An 11,991-nucleotide genomic window follows, 5' to 3' on the forward strand; every position below is an offset into this window, starting at 1 on the left:
AGTCGTCGGGAACAGTACCATCGGCACTGCGCAGCGAAGGTATTGATTGCGTCTTGCCGCTTGTGTACTTTACATACGACCAGAATTTCTTCGGATTTTCTACCAAATTTCGAGACCATGTTTCGTTGTGGAACCTATTAAAGGCATCTCGCATCGAAGTCCGTGCCAAATTTCGCGCGTCTGTAAATTTTAGCCCATCTTCGGGATTTCGCGTTCTTCTGAACTTCGCACGCTTTTTCCGATTCCTCTGCAACAGCGTTCCGACCTTTTTTGTGTACCACGGGGGATCCGTTCCATCTCTTACCAATTTATGAGGTATGAATCTCTCAATTTCTGTTGCTACTATATCTTTGAATTTGAGCCACATCTCGTCTACATTTGCATAGTCAGTTCGGAAGGAATGGAAATTGTCTTTTAGGAAGGCTTCTAGTGACACTTTATCCGCTTTTTTAAATAAAATTATTTTGCGTTTGTTTCTGATGGATTTGGAAGAAACTGTATTGAACCTAGCTACAACGACCTTGTGATCACTATTCCCTGTATCAGTCATGATGCTCTCTATCAGCTCTGGATTGTTTGTGGCTAAGAGGTCAAGTGTGTTTTCGCAACCATTTACAATTCGCGTGGGTTCGTGGACTAACTGCTCGAAATACTTTTCGGAGAAAGCATTTAGGACAATCTCGGAAGATGTTTTCTGCCCACCACCGGTTTTGAACAAGTATTTTTGCCAACATACCGAGGGTAGGTTGAAGTCACCACCAACTATAACCGTATGAGTGGAGTATTTATTTGTTACGAGACTCAAACTTTCTCTGAACTGTTCCGCAACTGTATCATCGGAGTCTGGGGGTCGGTAGAAGGAGCCAATTATTAACTTAATTCGGCTGTTAAGTATAACCTCCACCCATACCAATTCGCACGGAGTATCTACTTCGACTTCACTACAAGATAAACCACTACTGACAGACACAAACACTCCACCACCAATTCTGCCTAATCTATCTTTCCTGAACACCGTCTGAGACTTCGTAAAAATTTCTACAGAACTTATTTCAGGCTTTAGCCAGCTTTCTGTGCCTATAACGATATTAGCTTCTGTGCTTTCTATTAGCGCTTGAAGCTCAGGGACTTTTCCAGCGCAACTACAACAATTTACAACTATAATTCCGACTGTTCCTTGATCCAAGCACGTCCTGTATTTGCTATGCACCCTTTGACATTGCAGCCCACCCCGTACTTTTCCGAGGCCTTCTAACCTAAAAAACCGCCCAGTCCACGCCACACAGCCTCCGCTACCCGTGTAGCCGCCAGCTGAGTGTAGTGAACTCCTGACCTATTCAGCGGAGCCCGAAACCCCACCACCCTATGGCGCAAGTCAAGGAATCTGCAGCCAACACGGTCGCAAAACAGTCTGAGCCTCTGATTCAGACCCTCCACCCGGCTCTGCACCAAAGGTCCGCAGTCGGTTCTGTCGACGATGCTGCAGATGGTGAACTCTGCCTTCATCTCGTAAGCAAGACCGGCAGCCTTCACCAAATCAGATAGCCGCTGGAATCCAGAGAGAATTTCCTCAGATCCAAAGCGACACACGTCATTAGTGCCGACATGTGCCACCACCTGCAGCTGGCTGTACCCTGTGCTCTTCATGGCATCCGGAAGGACCCTTTCCACATTAGGAATGACTCCACCCGGAATGCACACGGAGTGCACACTGGATTTATTCCCCTCCTTAGCCGCCATATCCCTAAGGGGCCCCATTACGCGCCTAACATTGGAGCTCCCAACTACCAATAAGCCCACCCTCTGCGATTGCCCGGACCTTGAAGGCTGAGAATGATCCTCTGCAACTGGGCAGGGAGCTGCATCTGGCTCAGCCAGAGACAGTGCCTGAAACCGGTTTGTCAGACGCACCGGGGAGGCTTTTTGATCAGCCTCTGGGGACGCCTTTCGCTGCCTGCCACGCCTTGGAACGACCTCCCAATCAACCACTGGCGAGGGCTCAGCCCCACTGCGGGCAGCAACCGGGGCAACCACAGCGGCAGACCGATCTGGGGACAGACGGGACGAGGTTGACATCCCCGTAATACCCGAGTCCGGCTCCCCACAGTGGTGCCCATTGGCAACAGCCTCAAGCTGCGCAACCGAAGTCAGCGCCGATTGCAGCTGTGAGCGAAGGGATGCCAAGTCAGCCCTCATCTGAACACAGCAATCGCAGTCCCTGTCCATTCTAATCGATGTTGAACAACAGTTACTGAAACACGAGTCCGTGCCTAGATAACTAAAAGTTACTGTTGAGTTTAAGTTCAGGGCTACAAAAGGTATCGTCTGCCATAATTCAATCATTGGTCACTTAAAATCAGCTGCCGAGTGAGCATCTCGCATTTCCCTGTTACACATTAACGAGATTTGTGAAGTGACCCGCCGTGTTTGTATGTCTCCTATAAGAGAGCGATGGTCACCTATCAAGTAGTTTTAATCTGACTATAGTAGCGAGCACTGACTAGGATGAAAGTTATAAGTCAGCTGTTTGTGTGTTTGTATGGCGCTATGTATTATCTCTCTGACTGCACTGTGCCCAGTCTATAAAAGACTCTGTGGCTGATCGGACAAGCGGTTGGAAGTTAACAGTCAGCGGTGAAGGAAGATGGAGATGAACTGCCAGCAGTGATGGAAGTTGGGTGTGAGTAGTCAGCAGTGATGGAGGTTGATGATGATGATGATGATGAGTCCCATACTCCTTAACAGAGCTTAGGGGAGCGACGCGGTAGACCCGCGCCGCCTTACTAGGCAAGGTCCTAGTGGAGGTGGTTTGCCTTTGCCTTCCTCCGACCGTGGGGCGCCGAATGATAACTTGTGTTAAATGATGATGTTGTCGAACCTGCTCTGCATAAGGCGTATGATACATAACATTATCATGGTGCTTTAACATTTATGCACCTTGCGCCTAGTCGCCGTGCGACTGTATTTGCCCCACACCCAACTAGAGGCGAGCGCATAGGTTGCATGTGTATGAGCTGAGCTCCTCTACTTCCGTGTGGGCCAAGCTACAGCCGCACGGCGTCTACCCCAAGGCGCACAAGTGTAAACCACGTTTATATGTAGTCAGAAAAGGAAGCGGTACGCAATAAATAACCTAGACTGGAAAAGAGAGAGCAGCGATATGGCCATGAGCAAGTGAAATCGGTTAACGGATCGTGCTGTCTCGTGCCCGCAGCTTCACCAGAGAGTTGCAGCATCCGTGATGCGACGGCCGTCGCTGGGAACTTCCTGCCCGTGGCAGAGGCTGGCGCTGCCGCTGCTGCTGACGCAACGTGAGCTGCCCGTTAAATGGGGCCTCTCCCTTCGCCGCCGCTTGTCCAACACGTTAACACATTTCAGCGGTATGTACTTCAAGGTAGCAAGCCATTCCAGTGCAACGTCAGTCACATCCAATGTAAGTATAGGGAACTGAGCGACAACGAAAATGTTGATATTAGAACATTATCCAAAGTACCAGGTGGTTATAATCACAGTACAGCTACTCACAGCGATCCAGTGTATGCTATAATTATCATATGGCAACGACACGACACTTGGTAGGTATTCTAATGCATTAATGTGCAACCGATTAATGCTGGAAAAAATTAATTCCAATTTTGGCCACCAGATGCAAACCTCACGCTGTGAATGCAAGAAAGACGTTCAGAAATGGTTCCACATGTAGTGGATTAGGCACGGGACGTGGACAGAAAAGGTCAAAAAAGTGAGAAAGGCATAATGTTTATTTTATTATTAACCGACGTCTACGCAGACTGTTCAATATGAGCGCCGGAGGCGTCGACGAGATGCTGTACAGCGCGAGATTTGCACCTGGCGGCAAAATTTAAACCAATTTCTTTACGAGCTTAAATCCTTCTGCCTTAATGCATTAGCATATCTACAAGTTTCACTGCCATACGGTAATTGCGGCACCCCCGTGAGCAGCTGCACTTCTATTATAACCACCCAGTACCTGATCAAGTGCATCCGGACCACCTACTAGTGGACATTCATACGTCGTGTGTCCAACCTTCGTCTTTATGACGGCCTGAACTTTGCTGGTAGCAGCCTTAATGAGGGGCCTGAAGGTCTCTGCAAGGATTGCATTCTTCTTCAAGAGCCGAAACCAGAGAAGACAGTCGTATTGGACCCTGTGATTTGGAGCGAAATTGATGTTCTGACTCATCCCAGAGGTGTTCCACTGGATTCAGATCGAAACTCGGGGCAGGTCACTCCATTTCAGGAGTTGTCCACAAACCATTTCTCACAGAAGCTGCTTTATGACAGCGTGCAGTCTCATGCTGATACAATCATCCTCTAGTGTAAACAATACACAAGACGTAAAATGTGTTCATATCCTTCCGCATTCACCGTTTTCTTAAGTGCAGTAAGTGAACCACAGCCTAAGCACGTAAAACACCGCCAGACCTTAAGACCACGTTTGCGCGGACAGTACACTGTCTCATTCGAGAACGTTCAGCCGTTTCTTCTTTGTATACGCACGACATCCGCTGTTGGTACGACCTCGTATGGTTGCCAGACACTGTGCGTTATTCTAATATGAGCTATACAAGTGAACTGCGTGCAGTTTGTTTTGTAGACAAACTGCAGTTTTCCAGTATCTGAGTACTGAGGCCGGCCGGGGTGGCCAAGCGGTTCTAGGCGCTACAGTATGGATCCGCGCGACCGCTACGGTCGCAGCTTCGAATCCTGCCTCGGGCATGGATGTGTGTGGTGTCCTTAGGTTAGTTGGGTTTAAGTAGTTGTAAGTTCTAGGGTACTGATGGCCTCAGAAGTTAAGTCCCATAGTGCTCAGAGCCATTTGAACCTACGACTGGGTCGTAGCTCGGCAACTGCTTTACCTCCAGTTCACGCCGATCAGTCACACTAGACTATTACTCGCAGACATTCGTATGACATGAACAAGGCGTGACTTACTTATTATGTAGTCAAAGAACACCGTTGTTTTACGTTTCGTGAAGAGCACAAATACGCATTTTTTTCTGCTGAGCGTTAGTCGCAAGCCTTTGGACCAGCCCAATGCTTTGTTGAGGTCTAACTGGATGTTGCTGAAATCTTTAAATGATCCATTTCCTCATACGGAACTGCATCATCTGTCAAAAGCGTGAGATTGCAGTTAACGCTATCTGCTAAGCCATCAATAGAAACTTGGGAAGATAAGTTACACATCTCGTTCCACGCTAAGACCATCGTGCAAAAAGAGTGGCACATTGTCAGAAAAGAGTACATGTTCCGGATTTCCTGCAGACAAGATATGAAGCGGTACGGAGGATAGGTGCATCACTGGATGCGACGGAAATGTCGCGGCAACTGGAGGATTCAAATGGCTCTGAGCACTACGGGACTTAACATCTGAGGTCATCAGTCCCCTAGAACTTAGAACTAATTAAACCTGACTAACCTAAGAACATCACACACATCCATGCCCGAGGCAGGATTCGAACCTGCGACCGTAGCGGTCGCACGGATCCAGACTGAAGCCTCTAGGACCGCTCGGCCACACCGGCCGGCGGCAACTGGAAGCCTACTCCAAAGTAGAAGTACACGGGACAGCACAATTCTTGTTGTCCAAACGTTTAAAATACACAGATTCACCGTAAAAATCTGGCGGCACATGGACCAAATGCAATGTCGCGTCCAGCGGTACTGGAATGGTGCCAACAATTTGATTCTGGCCCCACACAGGTGGGCGATGCTGATCAGGAAGGAAGGAAGCGAGATATTGCACCATGTGATTTCCATCATTTCGACAAGAAGAAAGAATATCGGGGCGGGGAGGGGGGGGGGGGGTTGAGTGATGAGGACATTCACACAACCGTGCGACTGCTACGGTCGCAGGTTCGAATCCTGCCTCGGGCATGGATGTGTGTGATGTCCTTAGGTTAGTTAGGTTTAAGTAGTTCTAAGTTCTAGGGGACTGATGACCACAGCAGTTGAGTCCCATAGTGCTCAGAGCCATTTGAACCATTTGACATTCACACAGCGGTGACCAAGGAGCGGATTTCCATCGTCTAGGAATTGAAATACTGGTAGAACGTTCCGACCGTCATAAACAGAGACTTGATGACTATGTAGAAAAACAGTGTCCAGTAAGTGTATCACTTTGAACTTTAGTGAAGCGTTCAGTAAACGTATCAGCAAAGTGATACTACGGTGTCACCAGGGAAATCCCAACAAACTCATGACTACACTCAATTCATCTGCCAGATTCTCCACTGTTAGCCACCTACAACCCTACTGATAACGAAGAACACAAATTTGTATGCGGTAAGGCAAACAACGTATCGCCGTTCACCAGAAAAAATTAGCAAATATCAAGGATCATCGCCCAACGCCATAAGACCGACGAACAGTCTACACCCAGATGAAGACTCTTACTCGAACATGAAGAAAAATGCCATCAATTGGTTAAAGGGACACACGGTGATATACTTATTCTTAAAAAGGGACAGGACTAACAAAGATTTCTGGTTGTGTATGACCACGCATCACCACAAACTACAGAAAATTAACTATTTTTATCATAAGTATGTCTTCTTCCTCAAAAGAACTCTAACGTGTATTCTACAAATCTGTCGTCTAAAAAATTACTCTATATACAATTTATTACAGATTTCTGCACTGAAAATTGAAATTTGAGTTTGTTGTAGAGTACATAATTATTTACAAGATGAGTTTGCTTGCCGTTTTGTGATGCGATCATGAGAAAGTGTTTATGTCAAATTAAATACTGGAAAATGAAATACAATAAAATTTACTTGGCCTGCCACGGTAATGTGTAAGTTATATAACGTAAACAACAACGATAGTATTACATTCGAATGGGGCACTCTAGATATTATTCCAGTGTCTAACGACAACCGTCCCTTGAGAATAAAGTGCTGCAAAGGAACTTAGTTCCTTAGAAGACTTCGATGCGTTATGGAATCAAGTCGTTTTCGAAATTCAAAAACCACCGAACCAACTTTGTTTACTCTGCCAATGGCAATGATTATAGCGTGTCAATAGCGCAAGTTAGGTTTTAATTTATCTATGTTTTCGGAATTCATTTATATTTTCTGGTGAAAGTTATTTTCTTCCAGATATATCATTATCTTTGCAGTCAGAAAATGTTCTACCATTCTGGCGCAAGCGGATGTGAGTGATACAGGACGGAAGCTTTGTGGATCAGTTGTCAGTGACCTGTGCACTTTCCCAAACACGGGAAAATATCTCTGCTCAAAGGATCTCATGTAAATCATGGTTAAGAACGGCGCTAATTTATTTACAAGTTCTGTATACAACCTGCCATCGGACCCTGGGGCCTTACTGAACTTTAACGATTCAACCTGATTTTCAACACCACTGACGGTGATTAACAGGTCACTCGTCTTAGCAAGGGTACCAAATAATTCATCATTTCGAGTTTTGCTTTACTGTTTTCTATTTAGGTTCCTGTACCGTCTACTATTACCTGGCCACTGACTTTTGTGCCACTGACAGCTTAAATGTATGGTTAAAACTGCTTGGGGTGTTGAGACAGGTCCTGTGACAATATGTTGCTACGATATTTATTGATCCTTCGCGCATTGCTGTTTTCGTAGCTGAATGCGTTGCAATTAACATACGCCCATCTACGGATTTTTTTTAATATTGTGCAGTAGCCGCTTTTTCTTAAGAGGCTTCCTGTTTTTGTCTGTGTACCACTGGAATCTAATGAATCTTAAATTATTCTGTTGGGTACATATTTTTCTAGTTCGTGGCTGACTATTCGTTTGAACTTCTTTCAATGGCTGACCCCACAACGTCGCATTACTTTAATGCAAGTATTGTCACAGAAGACATTTATTAGAGAATCACCAACGCCCCCGTATGTTTATTTTAACCATTCATGACGTCATGAACCATAGACCTTGTCGTTGGTGGGGAGGCTTGCGTGCCTCAGCGATACAGATAACCGTACCGTAGGTGCAACCACAATGGAGGGGTATCTGTTGAGAGGCCAGACAAACATGTGGTTCCTGAAGAGGGGCAGCAGCCTTTTCAGTAGTTGCAGGGCAACAGTCTGGATGATTGACTGATCTGGCCTTGTAACACTAACCAAAACGGCCTTGCTGTGCTGGTACTGCGAACGACTGAAAGCAAGGGGAAACTACAGCCGTAATTTTTCCCGAGGGCACGCAGCTTTACTGTATGGTTAAATGATGATGGCATCCTCTTGGGTAAAATATTCCGGAGGTAAAATGGTCCCCTATTCGGATCTCCGGGCGGGTACTACTCAAGAGGACGTCGTTATCAAGAGAAAGAAAACTGGCGTTCTACGGATCGGGGCTTGGAATATCAGATCCCTTAATTGCGCAGGTAGTTAGAAAATTTAAAAAGGGAAACGGATAGGTTAAAGTTAGATATAGTGGGAATTAGCGAAGTTCGGTGTCAGGAGGAACAAGACTTTTGGTCAGGTGAATACAGGGCTATAAATACAAAATCAAATAGGGGTAATGCAGGATTAGGTTTAATAACGAATAAAAAAATAGGAGTGCTGGTAAACTACTACAAACAGCATAGTGAACGCATTATTGTGGCCAAGATAGACACGAAGCCGACGCCTACTACAGTACTACAAGTTTATATGCCAACTATCTCTGCAGATGACGAAGAAATTGAAGAAATGTATGATGAAATAAAGGAAATTATTCAGATAGTGAAGGGAGAAGAAAATTTAATAGTCATGGGTGGCTGGAATTCGATAGTAGGAGAAGGAAGAAAAAAAACGTAGTAGGTGAATGTGGATTGGGGGGAAGAAATGAAAGAGGAACCCGCCTGGTAAAATTTTGCACAGAGCATAACTAAATCATAGCTAACACTTGGTTCAAGAATCATTAAAGAAGACTGTATACATGGAAGAAGCCTGGAGATACTGACAGGTTTCAGATAGATTATATAATGGTAAGAAAGAGATTTAGGAACCAAGTTTTAAATTGTAAGACATTTTCAGGGGCAGATGTGGACTCTGACCACAATCCATTGGTTATGAACTGTAGATTACAACTGAAGAAACTGCAAAGAAGTGGAAATTTAAAGAGATGGGACCTGGATAAACTGAAAGAACCAGAGATTATACAGAGTTTCAGGGAGAGCATAAGGGAACAATTGACAAGAATGGGGGAAAGAAATATAGTAGAAGAAAAATGGGTAGTTTTGAGGGATGAAGTATTGAAGGCAGCAGAGGATCAAATAGGTAAAAAGACGAGTGCTGTCTTGGGTGACAGAGGAAATATTAAATTTAATTGATGAAAGAAGGAAATATAAAAATGCAGTAAATGAAGCAGGCAAAAAGGAATACAAACGTCTCAAAAATGAGATAGACAAGAAGTGCAAAATGGCTAAGCAGGGATGGCTAGAGGACAAATGTAAGGATGTAGAGACTTATCTCACTAGGGGTAAGATAGATACTGCCTACAGGAAAATTAAAGAGACCTTTGGAGAAAAGAGAACCACTTGCATGAATATCAAGAGCTCAGATGGAAACCCAGTTCTAAGCAAGGAAGGGAAAGCTGAAAGGTGGAAGGAATACATAGAGTGTCTATACAAGGGCGACGTACTTCAGGGCAATATTATGGAATTGAAATAGGATGTAGATGAAGATGAAATGGGAGATATGATACTGCGTGAAGAGTTTGACAGAGCACTGAAAGTCCTAAGTCGAAACAAGGCCCCGGGAGTAGACAAAATTCCATTAGAACTGCTGATAGCCTTGGGAGAGCCAGTCCTGACAAAACTCTACCATCTGGTGAGCAAAATGTATGAGACAGGCGAAATACCCTCAGACTTCAAGAAGAATATAATAGTTCCAACCCCAAAGGAAGCAGGTGTTGACAGATATGAAAATTACCGAACTATCAGTTTAATAAATGGTTAAAATGGCTCTGACCATTATGGGACTTAACATCTGAGGTCACTAGTCCCCTAGAACTTAGAACTACTTAAACATAACTAACCTAAGGACATCACACACATCCATGCCCGAGGCAGGATTCGAACCTGCGATCGTAGCGGCCACGCGGTTCCAGACTGAAGCGCCTAGAACCGCACGGCCACACCGTCCGGCTCAGTTTAATAGGTCACGGCTGCAAAATACTAACGCGAATTTTTTACAGACGAATGGGAAAACTGGTAGAAGCCGACCTCGGGGATATCAGTTTGGATTTCGTAGAAATATTGGAACTCGTGAGGCAATAGTGACCCTATGACTTATCTTAGAAGCTAAGAAAAGGCAAATCTACTCTTCTACCATTTATACACTTAGAAAAAGCTTTTGACAATATTGAGTGAAATACTCTCTTTCAAATTCTGAAGGTGTCATGGGTAAAATATAGGGAGCGAAAGGCTATTTACAATTTGTACAGAAACCAGATCGCAGTTATAAGACTCGAGGGGCACGAAAGTGGAGCCGTGGTTGGGAAGGGAGTGAGACAGGGTTGTAGCCTCTCCCCAATGTTATTCAATCTGTATATTGAGCAAGCAGTAAAGGAAACAAAAGAAAAATTCGGGGTAGGTATTAAAATCCATGGAGAAGAAATAAAAACTTTCAGGTTTGCCGATGACATTGTAATTCTGTCAGAGACAGCAAGGGACCTGAAAGAGCAGCCGAGCGGAATGAATAGTGTCTTGAAAGGAGGATATAAGATGAACATCAACGAAAGCAAAACGAGGATAACGGAATGTATCAAATTAAATCAGGTGATGCTGACGGAATTAGATCAGGAAATGAGACACTTAAAGTAGTAAAGGAGTTTTGCTATTTGGGGAGCAAAATAACTGATGATGGTCGAAGTAGAGAGGATATAAAAAGTAGACTGGCAATGGCAAGGAAAGCGTTTCTAAAGAAGAGAAATTTGTTAACATCGAGTATAGATTTAAGTGTCAGGAAGTCGTTTCTGAAAGTATTTGTATGGAGTGTAGCCATGAATGGAAGTGAAACATGGACGATAAATAGTTTAGACAAGAAGAGAATAGAAGCTTTCGAAATGTGACGCTACAGAAGACTGGTGAAGATTAGATGGGTCGATCACATAACTAATGAGGAGGTACTGAATAGAATTGGGGAGAAGAGGAGTTTGTGGCACAACTTGACTAGAAGAAGGGATCGGTTGGTAGGATATGTTCTGAGGCATCAAGGGATCACCAATTTAGTATTGGAGGGCAGCGTGGAGGGTAAAAATCGTAGAGAGAGACCAAGAGATGAATACACTAAGCAAATTCAGAAGGATGTAGGTTGCAGTAAGTACTGGGAGATGAAGCAGCTTGCACAGGATAGAGTAGTATGGAGAGCTGCATGAAACCAGTCTCAGGACTGAAGAATACAACAAGATATTGTATTTATGAGGCAGCGATAAAGAACCAGTCCATTATACACTTAAACATGTTCAAGAAATACCCTCAAAAACGCATTCCAAGACCACCAGTTGTTATTTCGAAAAGCGGAATCTCCGCGAATGACGTTGTCTGCCAATACAATATTCTTACTGCTTCCTTCTCCTAAGTAAATACTTTACTTACGTTATGTGCATTGCCTCAGCAGATAATTCCAGTGTTTGAAATTCATTTTGCTCATACAGTGGGTTTAGAAAATATCATTTCGCCTGGTACTGATTATCACTGTCCACAGGTTATGAAGCAGTTATGCAATTTTATTAACGTAACTGTGTGAGAAGCATGCGCCAGTGTTAACATGCTGGGCATATTTTGGGATTATTCTTTGACCTCTCTCGAGATATAAAACACTTTATTTTACTATTTTGCAGATGGATAATTTTGATGTAATCTCTTGGAAGCATAAAATTATATGCTATCCTGTGTGGGTTACTATGCTAAGATACGTTCGCCTCTATGACTAAATTTCCAAATGTCATTGTTTTTCTTGTGATTGCTCTATTAAAGAATTATTGACCTAAACGGGCAGAGTATATAGGG

Source organism: Schistocerca gregaria, chromosome 4, assembly GCF_023897955.1.
Source record: "Schistocerca gregaria isolate iqSchGreg1 chromosome 4, iqSchGreg1.2, whole genome shotgun sequence".
In the NCBI taxonomy this organism is placed as follows: domain Eukaryota; kingdom Metazoa; phylum Arthropoda; class Insecta; order Orthoptera; family Acrididae; genus Schistocerca; species Schistocerca gregaria.